Below are 21,412 nucleotides of genomic sequence, written 5' to 3'. Positions count from 1 at the left end.
CTCGATGCGTTTTTAGCGCATTGATCGCCTTTACGCATTATGTGGTGTTTGCCGTCATAAACGGCAATGATGACAAAAAGCCGTTAATGCGGGTGCGTGTTTTGTGACAAGAGCTCGACTGATTGTCTGATAGCTGAAAGTATGACACACACGTTATTGATTGCAGACGCTAGATCATCAGCTATTTATATATTCTGTTTCAGGAGCAAAATTAATTCAGCAGAATCAGGGCTGGTTCAGTCATTGGCATCTATTCTATTTCAGCAGTGACAAAAAACCTTTTCATAGATTTCATATAATTCACATTCTTTTCTTCCAAATGTCACTCCAATGTGACATTGGGAAGAAAAGAAAAAGATACAAAAACAAAAAAACCAAAACAAAACAAAAAAAAAAAAACGTCTGGAATTTACAAAGTTTGGAGTTTGCTGAACTCGTGGGTTGTACCATTTGAACATATGTTTGAGTCACTTTTTTCCTGCACTGCAGATGTTCATGAAGCTGAGTGTACTTATTACTGGAGATTTACAGGGTGCCATGATTATCTAGTTTCAAGCGCACCTGTCTTACAAAAACATACATATTTTTTGTTTTGTTTTGGACAAGTGTTGTAGAGGCCATGGCGTAACACGCAGGCAATTCCCGTGCTTAATTACATTACATTTATTTACATTTTATTTACCGGAAACAATTACCGGATAAAGGCGTAACCACGAAGAAAAGGGGAGGAGTGGAGGCGGAGAGGAACGCCTTTTTTAATGGCGGCATTTTGAAAGCCGGCGTTTTGGTGTGGGATTGGTTTGTTTTGGCTTTGATTCGAGACTTAGTTTCGGTTTGTTATTATAGGAAAAATGAAGGACGCTCCATTGTTTTAGTAAACGCTTGCAGTTTATGATGAAGATAAAGTCTAGGATGGTTCTGAAATACGTCTGGTTGCCATACAAAAGCAGTGAATAGGTGGTTCTCCACTTTAATTTCCGTTTATTTTTTGGTTGTTTCTCCTTTTTGTTTTCCACCCGTTTTATTTGTACCCACAACTGCGCGTGTTTTGTACTAATGTTGTGCGCACATACCTTCACTATTAAATCAACGAACTGCTCCATTATTAAACGGAGACTAAATGGATGTTGCCAGGCCCCTGAAAACGCCCAGAATACCGGACTGGAGAGGCGCTTTCTACACCGGAGGTGAGTGCACCTGCTTCCCCGTTTGAGATTGTGCGAGTTTTTCGGCCCTGGTTGTCTTCATTTTATGGTACACACTTTCCAAAGACATATTTGTTAGGCTATTTTGGTAAGAGAATATCACAACACATCTTTGGGTCTTTAGGGAGGGCCGTATCACTAGCTAATTGAGGCTGACAGTTTCAAACTTCTGCTTTGGCCCATTCCTTTCCAGCAAGGCACTTTCAGATTCACACTGAGCGGTATACACAGATTTCTCTTTGTCCCGGCATATGTCTTATCCCCTCCACCATTGTGCTACTATAATAATAATAATAATAATAATAATAATAATAATAATAATGGCATTTATGCTATTTTCAAATATGACATTACCTTACAATAAAGGGGGAAACTCATATTGACCTTTTGCAGTGGGAAACGCCCATTTGCCTGGGTGATGCACAGCAGCCATTTAACACTGTGACCTGGACCACACACACCAGCTGAGGTGGAGACGGGGATTGTTCAGACATTTCAATTGAGGAATAATTGGATGTCCTAGGCTTGGAGCTTGGATATGGTAATATGGAATCCTTTTATTTTTGTGTCATGGGATCGCTAATGATGATAGTGAGCGAGGATGTAGAAGGTAAAACACAAATGACTAATATCCTGTATGTTCTCCCAAGCTTTCAGCCGTTGAATTACCTGTACATGCATGATATGTAGGGACTTCTAAAGACCCAGTGTCCTGATTTGTTTTGCACAGTTTTACAAAATGGCAGAACAGTGCTTCATTTCTAAATTTGTTAAATGTTAAATAACCATAAATGAATGTTTAAAGGAAAACGATGTTAACTATCGAAATGAACTATTTTCTTTTTCCATGTTCACTTGATGCATTCTGTACGGCCACATTTAGGAATGTCTTGCAGTTCTATATGTGCTTGTGAAAATGCATAATTCATAGCATAATGAGTGTCCAGTTCTCATTTCATGGTCATGGTTTTATTATTTTTTTTTGTTGTTGTTGTGACGACCTTGACCTGGTGGCTCAAAAATATATGAAAACTGTGGTATGTGGTAGTTTTGGTGAGTTTGGGATGGGGAGTGGAGTGGGGGTGTTGGGGTGAAATTACCTGTGGGACCTGACCTCCTCCTCTGCAGCTCATTTAGCGGATGTATTTTGTTGGCGGAAACACCGGGGCGTGGCCTCACCCTTCCCATGGTTCCCTAGGGCCCCTCTGCAGTCTGAGCCTGGTCTGCCTTGGCTTAAAAAAAAAAAAAATCTGCAAATGGAATTATGGCGAGCGGTTCAATAATTCAGATTAGTGCTCATGTTTATTAATGCTCTACATCTGTGCAAACAACATGTCAAGCAGACAGTTTATTGTAATTGCCTGTGCAAACAAAACCTGAAAGAAGCAATTTCCAGCTACAATGTGCTGTGACGAGTAATGAGGACGCTGGCATTCCCCTGCTCTGATTGCGTCTGCGCTCCTTTTTTTTTTTTTTTACGTTGCTCCCTGCATTGTGCGTGATGGATATTTTTTTATAAGGAATGAAGGTGTGGGGATAATGTGGTTTCGCCAGTGGAGGGGGGAGGAAAGCTCATGATTAAAGATAATCATCATTTTCCTTTGCGGGGATCTCGTTAGTTCGCCGTAACGTTATTTATTTGTCCCGGTGCCGGCGACGCCGTTTGTCGCGCCGCTGTTTGACGCAGTCGCCACGGTAACGGGCGGCTGTTAAAAATCACGGCGCGCGGAAAGCCGATTGTCACTGAGGGACCGCGAGCTGTCTCTCACTCCGAGTCGTTTAAAAAAAAAAAAAAAAAAAAATCGATTCAGCGAGACTGCAGAAACTGAAAAATTATCCAATGAAACCCGACGCGGGAGAGCTCAGGCACTGGGGTTAAAACGTATCAGCGTCCCCCTGAATCGGTTGCTATTGCTTAATTGAATTGCGATACTAAATATTTAATTGAATAAACGGCCGTGGGTTTTATTGAATTCGCCCTCCGTTTGTGGCAAGGCAGACTAGGCAAGTTTTTACAAAGTGGCTCCCCTAAAGTGCGCCTTTTTATGGCGTTTCCAATGCGATCGCTGCCCTTTTGATAACTGTGGAGGGCAGAGAACCAGGAGTCTGCTCATCAGGGGTCAGGCCAATGTCATTCATCAAGGCTGAAAGAGCAGCCCTTCACAGGCATTCACATACAGTATATGCTGGGTATCATCCTCAAAGGCAGTGGTTCTCATACTTTTTTATTTTATCTGAGCCCCCAAAAATGAGTAGGTTTAGTCTGTGGGCCCCACGTCCAACTCTGTGTGCAGGCCAATCTCCTGATTTAACTCTGAACACATACAGTAGGCCTGCCTAGATTTTGCATAATTGAGTATGAGACAGTGGAGAGTATAAACAATATATATTTATAAGTTCACTGCTTGCATTCTGGGGGTTCAGACCTGGTGTTTGTCCAGTTTTTTTTCCTCTGTAAGGCAAAGCATCTTTGTGACAGTTCTGTCAGAAGTGCTGTACAAATCAAATTGAGTTGAATTAATTTGATTTGACTGCACTTTGGGAGAGATTTGAGACGTTAGTTGTATGGAGGAATCTGGTGTAGGTGAAGCAAACAAGTAGTTAATTTGCTAATTGCTGGTTGAGGGCACGTATTTCTCTTAACAGACTTTGTAATCTTGGAATATGGGCCGTTCCTAGCCTGTACCATTATAGGCATTCTCTTCCATGCTAAGCCTTCTTGTGATGAGTGTAACCTGATTCCCCCCCCCCCGTGTGTAAATGGCTTTAAAACCCTCTGTGCTCTGGGTCAAAAATAGAAGCATTGTTGTCAAGCTCTCCTGTGTTGCATCTTGGGTCCCTGGCACCCCGATGCCAAAGGCAATAGAACTGAATGTCTGGCACCTGCAATGAGGAAAAGATCATCTGCCAGAGTAACACTTCCTACACTTTCTGTCTAAATGCCAATATCACTGCTATAAAAAATGCTCCGATCACCATTAAGCTGCTAAATGAAAATGCCTCATGTTTATGAATGTTTGGGCTGTATAATTGTCTTTGTGCTCTTGGAAGTTTCTTTATCTGAGGGTAATACAGCTCAATCCGAATCATGAACTTGAAGCACCAATCTGAACTCTGAATGTGAGCTTCATAATCAGTTGCCGTTGGGACCAAAACGTGGTGTAGAGAACATGACCAGGCTTCTGTACTGGACAACGAGTGAGGATGAGGGATTTAGGAGTGCCAAGCTGACTGCCTTTTATGACACAGGCTTGACATCTGCCCCCCCCCCCCACCCCCCACCTGGCGTTTTCAGTAAAGCAGGTGTGTGACTCTCGGGCAGGTGTGTGTGACTCTCGGGCAGGTGTGTGTGACTCTCAGGCAGGTGTGCGTGACTCGGGCAGGTGTGTGTGACTCTCGCGCAGGTGTGTGTGACTCTCGCGCAGGTGTGTGACTCTTGCACAGGTGTGTGTGACTCTCTGGCAGGTGTGTGTGACTCTCAGGCAGGTGTGAGACTCAGGCAGGTGTGTGACTCTCGCGCAGGTGTGTGAGACTCTCGGGCAGGTGTGTGTGACTCTCGGGCAGGTGTGTGACTCTTAGGCAGGTGTGTGTGACTCTCAGGCAGGTGTGAGACTCAGGCAGGTGTGTGACTCTCGGGCAGGCGTGTGTGACTCGGGCAGGTGTGTGACTCTCGGGCAGGTGTGTGACTCTCGCGCAGGTGTGTGTGACTCTGCCGTGGCCGTCTCCCAGGGCTCCAGATTGAAACCGGCCTGTTATGATTGATGGCTCAGTTTGTCCATCCCTCCTCTCACGTTTGACGGTTCGCGCACGGTCCCTGTCATTAATCAGAGAGCAAAACGGCGCGATTGTTATTCGAGCGTCGGGGGGAGAGCGTTGGCGGGCAGGCGTTCGACGCCGTCCTCTCTCTCTGGAAACCGTCTCCGTGGCGATGGGGTCAGAGCGCGCCGGGCGCGATGCGCTAACCGCCTTCTGCTCACGATCCTGTAAATTCTGCTGACTGTTGCGCCGCTGGGTTGCGACGCGTCCTCAGTCGGGGGCTGCGGTGGTGAGTCTTCTCGTTTTGCTGAACCGCGGTGTCATAGCGTTGATTAATGTTCCTCCTGGTGGATGATTCTGCTCCAAACCTGGAATTAAGAAACATCAGCTGAATGCTTCAATAGAAGCTAGGCCGACTGAAACAGCCTGCCATGCTGTTTGTAGCAGGATGGATCCATTTCTGCAGCTTCACATGCCCAGCCAATGATGGCCTGGGGGCTCGGATCTGATCTATAGGCCATTGGGCCCAATGCTGCTTTACTGACACCTTTACTGACCGAGGCACTCAGGACCCAGTATCCCATCCTTAGCAGACACACACACACACACACACACGCTCAGGCTTACACATGCAAACACAAACACATAGACACATGCGTGCACGCATGCAGTAGAGTCTGTTTCCGTCTGTAACCAGCAGTTTTAGCGGTTTTAGCGGAGTTGTTTCATGTGTGATGTTCAGTGGTGAACTTACCTTACATTAGCCAGCATTGCTAAACGCTTATTAACTGGCCTGATTTAGCATTATGAATGGGGAACAGACTGAGCTCTGGGAAATGAATGGAGACCTGCTGAGGCCCTGTAATGCAGGCATTAATGTAGAGCCCATTACCCGTGGCCCTATAATACCTGCATTAATGTAGAGCCCATTACCTGTGGCCCTATAATACCTGCATTAATGTAGAGCCCATTACCTGTGGCCCTATAATACCTGCATTAATGTAGAGCCCATTACCTGTGGCCCTATAATACCTGCATTAATGTAGAGCCCATTACCTGTGGCCCTATAATACCTGCATTAATGTAGAGCCCATTACCTGTGGCCCTATAACCTGCATTAATGTAGAGCCATACCTGTGCCTATAATACCTGCTATGTAGACCATTACTGTGCCCTATAATACCCGCTTATGTAGAGCCATACCGTCCCTATATACCTGCATTAATGTAGAGCCATTACTGTGGGCCCCATATACCTGCATTAATGTAGAGCCATTACCTGTGGCCTATAATACTGCATTAATGAACCATACCTGTGGCCCTATAATACCTGCATTAATGTAGAGCCCATTACCTGTGGCCCTATAATACCGGAATTAATGCAGTCCCCATTTCTTGAGTGTCTTTTATCCTTTTTCGTTTGCTGCAATGCATTGTGGGGGAACAAGTACCATTTAAAAAAAAAAATAATAATAATAATAATAAAATAATGTACTGAATTGGAATGGTTGACTCTTCCAAGAGCGCCACCTCACCAAAGGTGTGTCATTATATTTGCATAACTGCACACCTTGTCATTATTTATTGCTTAATTAGCTTAGTTGCTTAATTGAATTTACATAAGAGGAAATGTCTCGGGAACGTTATGCACGCATCGCAGGGTGAATGTGCAGAGGCTTGTCGGAATTCCATGGAATTCCATTACATTTATTTGGCAGAAGCTTTTATCCAAAGCGACGTACAATAAGCGCGTACCGAAGGTCATTGGAGCCAACTTCAAAACACGGGTCCGGTAAGGCACATTGCTCATTTTGTACAGTTGTATAGGGGCGACATGGCTCAGGAGGTAAGAACGATTGTCTGGCAGTTGGAGGGTTGCCGGTTCAAACCCCTACCCTGGGTGTGTCGAAGTGTCCTTGAGCAAGACACCTAACCCCTAACTGCTCTGGCGAATGAGAGGCATCAATTGTAAAGCGCTTTGGATAAAAGCGCTATATAAATGCAGTCCATTTACCATTTACCGTTTATCCAGTTCAGGCTTTTGCCCGGTCACGTTTCCTGTCGTGCAGCCCTCAAGCTTCACCAGCGCGGAACCGAAACGACAGGCGTGAATAAAACCGAGCGGATCGATCCCTCGCCGTCCTTTGCATCGCGATGTCTGCTCTCGGCGTTCTCCCCCGCCCTTTCGGGCCTCTGACGGGGCGGACCAGCCGTGTCATGTCGTACCATCGACCCCACGCGGCGCGACACGGTCAGCGCAACGGCTAACGAGTCTCTGCTGTGAGGGGCGGCTCCGCAGACCGGCGGGGTTTATTACGAAGGAAGCCGCACTTTTGGGAGGGGAAGGAATCGCTGGCGGGGTCGAAGGACCGGCGCGTGCTGTATGAGGAGGACCCACCTGCTCGGTCTGTCACAGCCACCAAGTTCAGTTTCAGCATTTCATTTCCATTACATGCATTTGTTCTGTACAAAAACTACACTGGGAAATTATAAACAGAGTAATTCATTAATAGTAATAATAATAATAATAATAATAATTAGAACAAGAAGAATTATGATAATAATGCGCATGCATCTTTATTGTCTTTTTTATTTTTATAGTGTCGAGAATAGTGTCATTTCATGGTACGCATTCCAACAGGCTTTTTTTTTTTATTAGCAAAATTAACTCCCCTCTCTCAGTTTTACGTGAAATAAAAGCCCGGGATTGATGCCTTAAATGTGATCTGATGTTAAAAGTACACCCTGTCATTTTTAGCCCTCTGAGTGTAATTGCACCGCCGCGATTGGCTCTCCATTTCCTGAGCTCGCGGCAATTACAGAAATACAATGAGGCCTGCTCTTTCTCTCTGGGTGCAGAATGTATATACTAATTTGCAATAAAGTGCTACAGCTGTCAGGGCATTTTATGCTCTGTTACTTCAATAAATTGGAACTCTGAGTGGGGGAAAAATGTGAATATTGCGTTTTGTGAATCCTCCAATGGGCCCCCCCCCTCCCCCCCTCCCCCCCCCTTACACACACAATTTGTGCAATTTTATTTGCTCAGAAGAGATAATATGTGCAGTCATTTTAGGAAGGGGATAAATATTCATGCGCCCATTTTCAAATGTGCGATTGTACTTTCGAGGAAATGTAGATTTTCTTTCTCATTTTTTTTTTGTTGTTTGAAAATGTCATTTGAACGTGGCAGAAAACGGAGCGTGGTGCCGACGTGGTCCGTTTCCTTAGTAAGGCGATTTCATTATGATCGCGCTGTAGTTACAGAAGCGGTGTTCAGACGGCTGCGCCTGGTGTGGAAAGAGTGTCCTGCGAGGCTCGACGGTGTGAAGGCAGAGGAAGAGGTTCTGTCGGCGGTGTTTTGAACGTTGGCTAGGGAGACTGTCGTCTGTAGTCTATAGAGGGGCTCTTTCCCAGGGGTTTGGTGACTGAGATGGTGGGGGGCAGCCGTAGGGGGGTGGGGGGCTGATTTTATTAATTTTTTTGTAGTACAGCCCCACCCTTGCCTTGCCCTGCCTTGCCCCACCTTGCCCCACCCTGCCCCGCCCTCCAATTGGCTGCCTCTCCTCCCACCTGCAATCACGGAGAAGCGAAACTCCGCAACGTTGGATCGCGAAATCTCGGATCGCGCCCGCCGCTTTGAGAGCTGGCGTTTGGCCCTTTTAATCGTGCCATTGGGTAAATAAATGTGCAGTTATGGGGGGAGTGGCCTGTGCCAGGGGGCGGACCCGGAGTTTCTCACGCTGTCTGCTCTGTGTGTCAGAAACAGCCCCCCCACCCCACCAATTACAGCTCTCGGTGTGTTACCATGCGTTCAGCCTTGTCTGGGGGGGGGGGGGGGGTAGTGAGCTAACGTAGGAGGCGAAGCCTTGTAGTCTGGAAATGCATTTTGAAAAGTCCATTTCTCTGTGTGGCCTGTTCATTTTTTGGGGTTGTTAAGCTGGGAAACGTGTAAAGCAATAGAGAACATGGGCATAATTCTCTGTGTGTGAAACTCTTTTTCTCATTTTTACTGAAAGTAAAGTGCTGCACCGGATCACCCCGTGTTCATATATGCAAATGAGACCTACACACATTCTCCTAGCATTTACCCATCGTGTGAACATCTAGAGGCACCTGAGCTTAGCTCCTCTCACCCATTTCATGCACCTGTTTGCTTCCGAACATTATGTGTCTCGTACCTGTGTGCGCATGTGGGTGTGTGGAGTTCTGAATTTGGCTAAAAAAATGTTTGTGTTAACATGGTCTAATCAGCTGGAATGTTGATTAAACGATTTGAAGGGTTAAATATTTCAAACATTTATTTGACTGTCTGTCTCTGTCTGTCTCTCTCCCTTCCTCTCTCTCTCTCTCTCTGTCACTCTGTCTCTCTGTCTCTGTCTCTGTCTCTGTCTCTGTCTCTGTCTCTCTCTCTCTCCCTCTCTCTCTCTGTCACTCGGTCTCTCTCCCTCTCTCTCCCTCTCTCTCCCGTCCTCTCTCTCTCTCTCTGTCACTTTGTCTCTCGCTCTCTCTCTCTCTCTGTCTCCCTCTCTCTCTCTGTCCCCCCTCTCTCTCTGTCACTCGGTCTCTCTCTCTCTCCGTCTCTCTGTCAGAGACCTGAATTGGAGATTAAGACTGTGTGTAGGATTCTCTAATCCAGCCCATTGAGGTCGCGCGGTGTGGGGAGGGAGGAGGAGGGGGGGGGCGGGCGGGGTGGAATCCACACAATGGCCCCCCACTGGACAGGGCTTACGCCATGGGCCTCCCGCTGACGGACCCACAAAGAGCCCCTCAGCCCCCCCCCCCAAAAAAAAACGGCTGTCAGGAGGCCCCCAGCCACCTCACTCTGACAGGGCAACGGGAGGCTGCCAAGAATGAGCCTAAAATTAGGAAAGTTCCCTTTTCTCCCCCCCTCTCTTTTTCTCGCCTCTGTTTTTCTGAGGCGCGGATGAGAAGAATGGGGGCTTTCAGAGCGCCCCCCCCCCCCCCCCCCGTGGCGCAGCGGGACCCGCGTTTAGCGGGAAGCCCAGGTTACCGAAACAAAGAGCAAAAATCAGCCCTCCCCCCCCGCACCCCCCAAATAAAGTTTGCTTGTTTGCTTTTTTTTTTTTTTTACAAGGAATTTAAGGCTGAGATTCAGAGGAGTTTTTGCTGAGCAAGGCCGCGTGCGCGCAGCGTGTGGGACGCTGAGCAGGTGGCAGGCGCGTCGGAACGCGAAGTGTACGCCGGAGGGATGTGCGAGTCGAGGTGTATTTTGGGGGGGGGGGGGGGGTGGGGGGGGGTTGGGTGCAGGCAGGGGGGTTGGTAAAGCTGTGTGTGTCAGCAGCGTGCAGCGCAATAGCACACCTTCTCCTGTAGGGGGCAGGAGCAGTGAGGCTCTCAGCCTGCAAGGGGCTCATTCTCTCAGTGTTGTGCACTGACGCTGTGAAGCAGCTAACAGTGAGCAGGGCCTGGGTTGGGGGTTCGGGAGTTGGTGGGGGGGTGGGCTTGCGGGCCTGCTGGCACAGTGTAGGGGGGCGGGTGGATTTCGGCTGGTGTGATATGAGGGAGATTTGGGCGGGGGGCTAGGGCGATTCAGGGGGGGCTTGGGGGGGGTTGGAGAGAGGGCTGCTGTGGGCTGGGGGGGCATGACCATTTTGAGAGGGGCTCTGAAAGAGGGCGGGGGGGGCAGGGGGGTGTGTCACTCCAGCCTCAGCCTGTCCCCCACCTTCTCAAACACTTGCGTCGCTCGGGCTGCTTGCATTTTCTCTTCCCTCCCGCTGCGTCTTCACATCGTCTAACGGCTGGCTGAGGGGCGGGCGTGGGGGGGGTGTGTCACTGTCTTTGTGTTCACCACAAATTCCTTAAAATTCTGTGTCTTTTTTACCCGCTGATCCACAGTGCAATGAAATTATTATTTTTTTATTTATTTTTTGTTTTTTAGAATATATTTTTCAGATATTTTTTGTCAGGCATCAGAGACTGTCATATGTCAAAATGTATCGTATTGCTGACACTGCTGTCAGAATATCCCCTAACTTCATCACATAGATTAACACATGGTGCAATGTAGTAATAAAAAAAATAAATCGATATAAATGAAAAGAAAAACATTTATTTTGTATGCTAGTCTCTGTGTTTCTCTGTTTTATACGAGGGTTAAACTCACATTTAGCAGGTTGTGGGAGTCTGTGGTGGTGTTACAGTGAAATATGCTCATTATGCTAATGAACACTGGCCAGATCGGTCAATGAGAGGATTAATACGATTGGCTAAAGGCAGCGCCCTCTGTGACACAGCGCGGGAGGCGTCGGCGGGTGCCGATGCGATCTCCAGCTCCCGAAGCCTCCCCTGCTGACGAGGGCGTCTTCGGAGTGCTCCACGGCGCCATTTTCTGCCGTTAAAAAAAAAAAGAGGGAAAAAAAACAGGGAAAAAAAAACCCGCGACTCGCACTTCTGGTGAGTGTGAGTGAGCGGGCGAGCGAGCAGCAGTTAATTAGCGACCTCGTTAAGGGCCTGAAAGTGTTTTTTGTAACGAGGTCTGGCGAGATTGTGCTCGGGGTTGGATATCAGCCGATGGCTTTGACGAGGGGGGGGGGGGGGGGGACACATGGAGAGGTGACACGAGGCATGGATTTTTACATTTTATTTTTTTAGTCCCCCCCCCCCCGTTAGTGCTTTGCGTTTTGTTGCAAACGCGCTGGAGTGATGCATTCTCTGGAGACCAGATGGGGGTTAGAATCGGGTTTGAATCTCGAGCATAGCACTGCTGCTGTGCCACCCTCAGTTTCTGCAGTCCACCCAAACCCATCCATGAAAGGCCCCCAACGTATGAACAGTGAAACTGCTGGCAGTGTGCTGTTTGTGAATAAATGCTGGACGATTCACATCGTCCAGACTACCCTGAACAATGTTGTGGGAAGTTGTACTTCCTACCAGTGTAGTGGTTGTTTTTCTCTCGGTGGAGAATTATAAATCCCTTGCACTGAATGTCCTAAAATGTTTTAAGAAAAGAACAGAGATTGAAGAACACAGTTTGGGACAAAGACACTCACTGTGGGGCGGTTTGGTTGTGGAACATTCAGTTTGGCCGCAACAGGCACTAACCGTTCTGTGCCCCGACAGAGGAGTGTAATATCTTGTAGGCAGGCCCATAGATGGTCTTTGCTGGTGCCCTACTTAACGTTTACAGAGATTGATGAGGATTTGCTTTTTCTTTGGGGAGGCTCGGCGAGGGTGTAATAAAATCGCTATCTGAAGAGTTAGCCAGTCTCAGTGGCGGTTGATTACAGTTAAGTGGTCTCACGAGTGGGTGGCAATTAGCCCAGTAAAACCAGAGTCAGAAGAGCTGCTCGGCGCTAAGCTATCTCTCTCTGCTTCCTCTCCTTCCCTGAACGGGAATGGCTGCAGACTTAACACTCACCTGTTCAAGCTGCATCTTCCGAACTCACCTGTGTAAGCTTGTGCTCAACAGAAGCCAAACTCTGGCCATTTGTTCTGGGTTGAATACTGCCCTTCTTACATGTAAGCCTATACCCTCATTCACTGGATACTTAAATCGCTGTCTTTAATCTCACTCTTGTATGTGCTTAACTCTGTTGGCTTATGCTGTGCCTGCTGCTATCAGATGTAGGCTTGTGTAGTGACTGCTGCTATCAGCTGCATGCTTGTGTAGCAACTCTATAGCTATCAGCTGTAGGCTCATGTAGCGACTCTGTCGCTATCAGATGTAGTGACTCTGCTGTTATCTGTTGTGACACCGATGACTGAAGGGTCTGTGTTCTTTGCTGAGCCTTTGTGTACCTGAATAAGCCGCTCTGGATAAGCGCAGACGTCACTGAGGAGCGGGGGGTCTGGGTGGGGGTGCGAACAGGGGAGGGGGGTGGGGCTCAGGGCAAGACTGGGGGGTGGGCTCAGGGTGGTAGTGGGGGGGGGGATTGGGGCAGGAGTAGGGGAGCTCAGGAGGTGGGCTCAAGGTGGTATGGTAGTGGGGGGCTTGAGGCAGTATGGGGGGGATTGGGGCAGAAGTAGGGAGCTCAGGGTGGGGGCTCAGGGTATGAGGGGGGGGCTTGGGGGTGAAAGCAGGGGGTTCTCCAGACGGGCTCAGTTGACAGCTGACCCTCGCTGGACAGCTGAGAGCATCTGGTCCGCAGCTGGTGCTCGCGAAGTTCAGCGTGGCAGGGCCGGGGTCATCCAGGGCCAAAACCTCTCCCCGAAATCGCCGGCCGGCCCCTCAGGCGAAGGGGCTCCTCTGCCGGGACCTCGTGGGTTCCAGCCGGCGCGGCAGCAACGAACCGTTTCCGCCTCGGGGATGAATCTGCCACCGTTTCCATTCGCGGCTTTCCCGCATCCTTACGCCAGAATCCAGTCACCATTCTGCCAAAATTTTTGGTGCTGGAGGAATCACAAATTCTGCATGTCCTCACCCCCCCCTCCCCTCCCTCCTCTGCTCTCCCCCATCCCTGGAACTTGACATTCTCACACTGTTTTTGCTTTAAGCAGTGATTTTGTTTTCACGTGGCCTCACTGAATTATTTAAACGGCAGCTATGGATGCAAATAATTCACTGACGGACAAATGGGGTGGCGGTTCATCCATCCGTGTGTGAGAGAGGGAGGGAGTTGGGCGGGGGGGTGGTGGCATTTGGTCATTGAACTCAATGGCCTGCTGCACACACAGCTCTTACTGGTGTGCGGTGCGCACCAGTTTATTAGATACGCAGTATTTAAAAGGCGTTCCCGATTTCAGGGTAGAATCATAATCAGCTGGGAATTTTGGGTGAATTCCAGGCTGTTCGTAAAAACCCGCTAATAATTTTTTTTCACAAACTTGATTCTCAAATTGGCCTACTTTGCCCTCCGAGGTGAGGGAACTTCCATCTGTTAAAGTGAATTTTGGGACGCTCTGCTATAAAAAGCAGTGGCGTAAAAATGTTTGAGTGAGTGAGACAGGGAGAGAGAGTATTGCAGAACGCTGTGCGTTAGCGAGCCGTTAACGTTAGCCGATACGGACTGATCCACCTCCGTCTAATCAGCAAGGCAGAGGCCAATGCAGACCAGAGACGGAGACGGAGACGGAGACGGAGACGGAGACGGAGACGGAGACGGAGACGGAGACGGAGACGGAGACGGAGACGGAGACGGAGACGGAGACGGAGACAGAGACACTAGGACAAAAGAGAAATAAACTTTCAATAAAAATGAGTCAGCATATTAATCCCTCAAATACAGTTTCTTTCTGTCGGTTAACAACACTGCTCTTGTGCTTTTTGGGCCGAGTTGGCGCAGCTCCTGTTTGCTTGGAAGCCGAAGAAGAGAGCCAGGGGAGTTGAAATCGCGTATTCCAGTCAGACGTAGGAAGTGAGGATACTCCGTGAAAATGATCTCTTTCCGACCGGCTCCACACTTCAGTCTCCGACCTGGTGTGCTTCTCAGAGTGCCTGTGCGGGACCTTTCAAGCCCATCCCAGCTCCGAGCCTTTCCATCTTCGCCCTCCACATTTTCCCCTGTTAGGTTTTTGAGGTGTGACCGCAGCTCCTTTAATGGGAAAATGCCCAAATTAATTTCCGTGGTTCTGGGGGAGGCACCGGTGAATTAAAAATTTGACTTGTGGAAGTGTTCTGCCCTGAGCTCCTCAGAAGCCTGTTACTGGTGGTGGTCCCCGCTACTTTGCGCTTGTGTTATAAAGTGATGTCATTGTTAAAAAAACAATGCTTACTCGGCACTTATGCCCGTTGCATCGTGGGTAGTGAGCCAGCCCGGCTCGCAGTTTGGAGGTTGCCGGTTTGATTCCCTGGCGAGGCACTGCCCTTGAGGGTGCTTAACCTGAACTGTTTCGGTCTGGCTGTGCAAACGGAATGCAGGTATGAGAATGCACAGCCGTGCCGCTCTGGGTAAGGGAGCGTCTGCTGAACGGCGGGGATGTAATTAAATCTCAGTCCGGCGGGAGGCGTGCGCCTGAAGTATGACTTGCACTGCTGACCGTGTTTGACATACTTTAACTTTACAGTTGCTGTTAAAATTTGAAAAAAAAAAAATGAAAAAAACTGTGTACTGTGCAGACACAGCTTGTGAACGACTGTTTGCTAACATGTGATCAAGAGGGCTGTCAATCTGTAAATTTGCCTTTTGATTGGTGGAGGACTGCCAGGGAAAGGGAATGGTTCAGGAGACTCTAAGCTCTGATTGGCCCTCTCTCACGTGGCGGGTGAGCACCGTGTTTAGTACAGCTACTGCTGCAGATGGGCGTTGGGAACGGGGTTAAGGTGAAATCTGCTGGTCATGGGAGGAACGCTCTTATCACAGTCTGAAATGCCCACATGAATGTCTTAGCTGGGTGGAGGCATAGCTTCCTCCGCTATATTATCTTATGGATCCTGTGGGTTTCAGGGGAAAGAGCTGGGCAGAGCATAGCGACCATATTTTTTTTTTAAATAAAAAAAGAACGAAATGTATTTGTATAAGATTTTTCCTTGTATCATTAGATTGCACACGGTAATGATAAATTAAATAAGTTTGAAAACTGTGGTTACAGCGCATTTGAATTCAATGTGAAGTGATGATGAAACGCGGAGGGCTGAGCTGTGGTTAGTCCCCGTGTGCTGCAGCTGTGGGTTCCACGCTGTATGTGCCAAGCGGTTGTGGCTGGTTTGTGCAGGTTTTTAATCACGATGATTAATTGGGCTTCAGGTTTAATATCCGCAACCACTCCTCAGCTCTTGTCACACTTCACACTTCAACTGACAAAAAAAATAAATAAAAATAATTCTCCAAAAACCACATTGCATTGTGGGATTTAACTTGTAGGTCTTTTCTTTTTTTCCCCGCCCATAACTAGCGGGAGATCAGAAGTAAAATTTGGGAGTTTTGTGAGTGAGGAATGTGCGGAGTGTTGCTTCCTTTTACCCAACGCCACCTCTGTGCCTCAGATTAGACAAACATTTTGTTTACCTTGGCGAAGCGATCCAGCACGGGGCGAAATTAGCGCGGTGCTTCTCGTCATTAAAATTTCATTAAAGTCGCCGGAATCCGGGTCTCGGCAGTGTGATTTGCGATGATGTTGCAGAGCTGGGGAAATTCATGCCGGAATATTAATAAACAAAATGGAAAGATTGTAAGGACGAGTTGCAGAATTAAAATTTTTGTTGATCTTTGCCACGTATAGGCACCAAAACTCGAATAACCCCCACTGTTGAATTGGTAAGAAAATTATAGATGCATTTATTATTATTATTATTATTATTATTGTTATTATTATTATTAATAATAATAATAATAATAATAATGATAATAATTGGTCACAGTTTCGATTCCCCGGTAGGACACTGCCGTTGTACCCTTAACCTGCATTGTCTTCAGTATATATCCAGCTGTATAATTGCATGCAATGTAAATGCTATGTATAAAGTTGTGTAAGAGCGTCTGCTAAATGCCTGTAATGTAATGTAGTAGTAATAATAATAATAATATAAACGTGTGTGTGAAATTGATGAATATTGGGAATGTTGTAGAGCACTGATGTCTGTGAGCTGAATGCAGATGAGTCCTGCAGGTAAGAGTTTAGCAGCATCCGTGTTGCCCCTCTCAGAGCATTAATCACACCTGACTGTCCTCAGCTGTGAAATGCTGCTTTAATTTTTTTTTTTATTTATATGGGGAAATATTTGGGGTTTGACATTGGAAGGGGCAGTTTTTGCCGTGGGAGTTTTGTCCTTGGGGAGGGGCGGTTCTTTGCAAGGCCTCGGCTGGCATGAGCAGTTTGCGTGTGGGGTGGGTGTGGGGGAGGGGGCGTGGGGGGGTTTGGGGAGCACTGCGGAGGGCGTGTCATGTTTTACAGCGGTACAGGGTAAGCGGGCTTCTTCCCATTAATCTTGTGCCATGATGAAGCAGAATCGCTGGCCGAGCCGCTGACTGTCTGAACAGGAGTGCGTTTGATTTATTATCAAACGCAGGCGTTTCCACTGCTGCCGTGGCTGGAGCATAAGCTCAAGCTCACTGCCTCAGTCTGAGGCCCTTTACTCCCACTCTTACTCCTCCTTTTATTCCCTCCTTTATCTGCCCTCATCTCGCCTTACTCCTCCTTTACTTATACCCCTCTTATTCCTCCCTTACTCTCGTTTTATTCCACCTCATTCCTCTCGTAGTCCTCCCTTATTCCCGCTTTATTCCTCCCTTATTCCCCCTTTATTTCCCTCCTTATCCCCCCCCATCCCCTCATATTACCCACGTCTGTGTGATAAGGGGATCACATTCAGCCTTTCATAACCTTTATTTAATTCTCAGAGGTACAACTGAGGGCCAGGCCCTCCTTTTCAGCGTAGCCGAGATTACAAAAACATTTAAGACACAATAAGTATATAATAAGTGTGGACGGAGCGTAGCACAGTGGGTAAGCAACTGGGCTTGTAACCGAAAGGTCGCAGGTTCGATTCCCGGGTAAGGACACTGCCGTTGTACCCCTTGAGCAAGGTACTTAACCGAAATTGCTTCAGTATATATCCAGCTGTATAAATGGATACAATGTAAAATGCTATGTGAAAGTTGTGTAAGTCGCTCTGGATAAGAGCGTCTGCTAAATGCCTGCAATGTAATGTAAAAAGTATAATAAGAGATCACGGACTATAGCAACAGTAAAACCATAGGAAACCCACAGAGCTGCTTATGAGCTGTAGATATTCAGAGTTCACCCTTCACCAGCAGTAGTCAGAGAAGGGCCAATTCTCAATGTCAGATGCATCATATGATGTGCTTTGAGGCCGTTTGATGGGTTCAAAAAAATGATTGACGTTGTAGCTCCACCCATGAAGGGGTACATTAAGCCTCACTTTCCAGTTTCTATTGGAAACCTTTATGTCCACAGGAAAATGCACATTTTTTAAAAACAGAACAAGACATGTAATTATCAGTAAATGCCTTATAGTATACTCTATTAAGGGTGATATTTTGTGTGTGTGTGTGTGTGTGTGTGCGCACAGGTACGAACGTGTCAGAGCATTTGTGTTGATGTGCGAGTGAGTCTGGATGTGGGGGCTGTTTTGGGTGGATGTAATCCATCCATTGTGTTGTTGTGCTTTGTGTGTATCGATTCATTGAACACATGTTGGCCCTGGGGGTTGTAACTGAGCCAAACCCTCTCTCTGCCCCCCCTGCCCCGCCCCCCTGCCCCCCACCCCAGTGGGGCTGGGGCACGGGGTGAGGGACCATGGGAAAAACACAATCTCTGCCTCTCTATAGGACTCGTTCCACCCCACTTCACCCTCTGTGTGCCACTCATCCCTGACCCCTGCCCCCCCCTCCCCCCCTGCCCCCCCCCTTCTCTTGCCCTTTCAGCCACCCGCCCCCCCACTCCCCACCCCGCAAGCCCTGGGCCCCCACACTCCACAATCACCCCCCCCCCCTCCGGTGCCTCCCCCTGCCCCAGGTCTGTACAACATTGCAGGGTGGGGTGGAGAGGCCCTTACCCTGCCCCCCCCCCCCACCCACCAGTAAGAAATCTGAAAAAAAACTCAACTCAAAATAACAGTGGAACCGTTTGTTTGAGAGTGTGTATATTTGCGTGAGTGTGTGTGCACGTGTGTGAGAGAGAGAGAGAGAAAGTGAGTGATGGGCAGAGTGTGCTGTTTTTCGTTTTTTAATTATTTTAAAAAAATTTTTACAAACACCGTTTGGGGACTTCAGCAATCATTGGAATTAATGAAGTATGATATTTGCGCTGAAAAGTTACACGTTTACTGTAATTTGTGAGTGAAAGTTGAGGGGCAGCACTAATTGGATCCAGACATCGGTCCCTTCAGTGAGCCCTCTCCCATTCCCCTCGCATGGATGGATAATAAAAATAAATATGATAGATTCACAACAGTAGAAAGAAGCATTATAAATTACATCTTTCTAAAATAAATATTGTGGTTTTCATCTCTGTGTAATTCTTCAGATTTAACCATTTCTTATTTATCAGTATTAGAGCAGAGCTAAAACTACATCAAACTTATATAGCAATGCTTATAAAAACTAACATGGGATTATCTTTTTTTAGGTGTCATGAGCAGTAGCATACTAAACCAATGTTGAGTTTTCTTTTAAACGTCCTGTGTGCGTGTGCATAAAAAGGGCCTTTTGTGTTCATATTTGACATGGCTAAAGTATAAAACTAATTTTACAAGTATGAAAAGTTAAAATTGTAACTCAAAGTTTGAAGTATTTAAACATTAATGTTGAGAATTCTTTTGTCGAAGTGACTTTAAATGCTTTGGTTAGGTGTCATCTCACACCTCTCACTCCCCCCCACCTCCTCCCCCCAGTCTGCCATCTTGTTTTAACGGCAGTAAACGTATATATATATATATGTATTTTTTTTTTTTGGTTTTGTTTTTTTTTTAAACCCAACTCAAAAGAGGTTAGTTTCACTCCTCCCCCTTGTACTTTTACGTGTTAATGAAACACTAATGGAATCTGTTAGAAAAACGTGTTTGAGTGACGAACGCCGTCGCGTGTGTCTGCCAGCCGATTTGGGCGACGGCGACATCGGCGGGCTGGAAGCTGACGGATGATTGTTACCGTTCCCCGGGCGGTCATAGCAGGATTCCGACATTTAAGGATGACCCGCGTGTGACGATTACAGGGCGAGTACAAGCCCCTACTTTCTCCCGCTTTAAATGTTGTTTATTGCGGCTGATTTCATATTTATTTTTTTTTATTTTGTATTTTTTTTTGCGATTGGAAGTTTAATTTATTTGCTTCTGTCAGCTGCACTCAGACGCTGTGTGAACCAAAAAAAAAAAGGAAAGGAAAAAAAATAAAAGATGGCTGTGTCCGTCCACACACATCCGCACTCAAGTGAATTGATGCAGTGTGTCTTCGTCATCCTCGTCATCATCGTGACTGTGTGCTCGTTCGTCATCCCCATCGTCGTCCGAAGTGAACTTTTTATTTGCCGGCCTATGACTGGACACGTGTATGACTGGAGAGCGGTAAAGATCAGTAATTTACAGTATATTACTGTAATACCTTGTTTCCTTTAGGACTGTCTGGAATATTAATCACGGAATAGGACTGGGCCGGTTACATCATAACCACTGAGAGCTGGAAATAAAATATGAAATACTCCTCTTCAAGATGGATAACCTCAACAGGTGGCTGCTTAGCCCCTCATAAATTATCTTTTTTTCCTCTCTTGCTTTTATCAGCCAACGCAAATTTTATAAAGATGATTGAGATATTGTGACAATTACATTTACATCCGCATGGTTAATTTAACAAGCGGACTCGTGGCAAGTGGTCGTGAATTGTTTATGATTTGGGATCGTTTGGATGTGCGAGCATTAATTCCTGGCAATTCTGCAATTTTTCTACCCATGGAATTTGCTGAATAGTATTGGCTGTGAATAGGAGTGTTGCAACTTTGCCTGATCTTTAATGGCTTTGTATGGTATTCTAAAAATATTACAACATTAAATATTACAACAAAGTACCTCATATTTTCTGGACTACTACTGGAGGAATACTAAAGGCCAAAGGTTAAAAATCTGTATAAAATTTAATATTGAAACAAAATGTTGGTCTGTTGAACCAGTAAAAAAAATGGTCTGAGTACAAATTAATTTGCATGTGTTGACTTGCATAAATGAAGGAAGTGGAAATGTGGCATTCTGTGCATGCATGCATGCTGTAGTGTACTGTATGTGTGCAGTCCTGTATGTGCACATGTGAAAGATTGTAATCCCAGAGAGATTGAATGACCCTTTAAATAAACGAAAAGCAAATGTTATGCCAGGTGAACATGTACACTACTTGATCTCTACTCTTAATTAGTTATTTTACAGAGGTCTATTTTATAGAGATGTTTTATCCTTCAGCTTCGTGCAAACATAAATAATTTTTTTTCTTAATCAGAGTTGTAATCAATGGAATTTTCCTTTTGGTTATCACTCAAAAACCAACAATGGCAAGTAGTACATGGGTAAATGTTACAACATTTTTATTGAAACACCTTGTTCAAATAGAATAAAATAATTAAAAAAGGGGAATTTGTTTTAAAGCATTCGATTCAGGTTTTAGGCTGTTGCTGTGTTGCTGTCTTACAGAAATATCAGGCGTCTCTAAGTGGTTCACCTTCAATATAAAAAAAAAAAAAACCCACAAAAATGACAGTGAAACGGTGAGATCTTCAGCCCTGGATAGTGAAATCAGCAATGACAGAAATGGTAGGCAGACAAACTAATGCAGCAGGGGCATTCAGGAAGGCTGTTCATCTTGAGTGTACTGAGAATCTCCCCTTCAATCTTTGTGTTGTTTCTATCCCAGCGTATTTTTATCCTTCCGTTTCTTCCTGAGGAAGATTTGAGCGCCTCTTCCCCCACCCCCCACCCCCCGTTTCCCCTCCTCCTCCTCTAAAGGAAAACCTTTCTGAAGCGGTAAGTGTTGTGTTTTGCACTGGAAAAGCAGCTTCAATGGCAGCGCGTTTCCGCTGCCGTTTCGCCGATGAGAATAAAGTCGTCCT

At 46.6% G+C, this 21,412-nt stretch overlaps 1 long non-coding RNA gene across 1 annotated transcript in view; it reads left to right on the top strand.

The window, feature by feature from the left end:
• The first annotated feature begins 729 nt into the window (after positions 1-729).
• Positions 730-21,412, top strand: part of LOC135240913 (uncharacterized) — a 107,219-nt gene continuing 86,536 nt past the window's right edge. Inside the window, exon 1 of the long non-coding RNA XR_010325829.1 lies at positions 730-1,187. This is a non-coding gene — a long non-coding RNA (uncharacterized LOC135240913). The remainder of the gene's footprint in view (positions 1,188-21,412) is intronic.

The sequence above is a fragment of the Anguilla rostrata genome, chromosome 15 (assembly GCF_018555375.3).
Source record: "Anguilla rostrata isolate EN2019 chromosome 15, ASM1855537v3, whole genome shotgun sequence".
In the NCBI taxonomy this organism is placed as follows: Eukaryota; Metazoa; Chordata; class Actinopteri; order Anguilliformes; family Anguillidae; genus Anguilla; species Anguilla rostrata.
The sequence above is the reverse complement of the archived record's forward strand: the minus strand, read 5'-3'. Positions and strand labels throughout refer to the sequence as shown.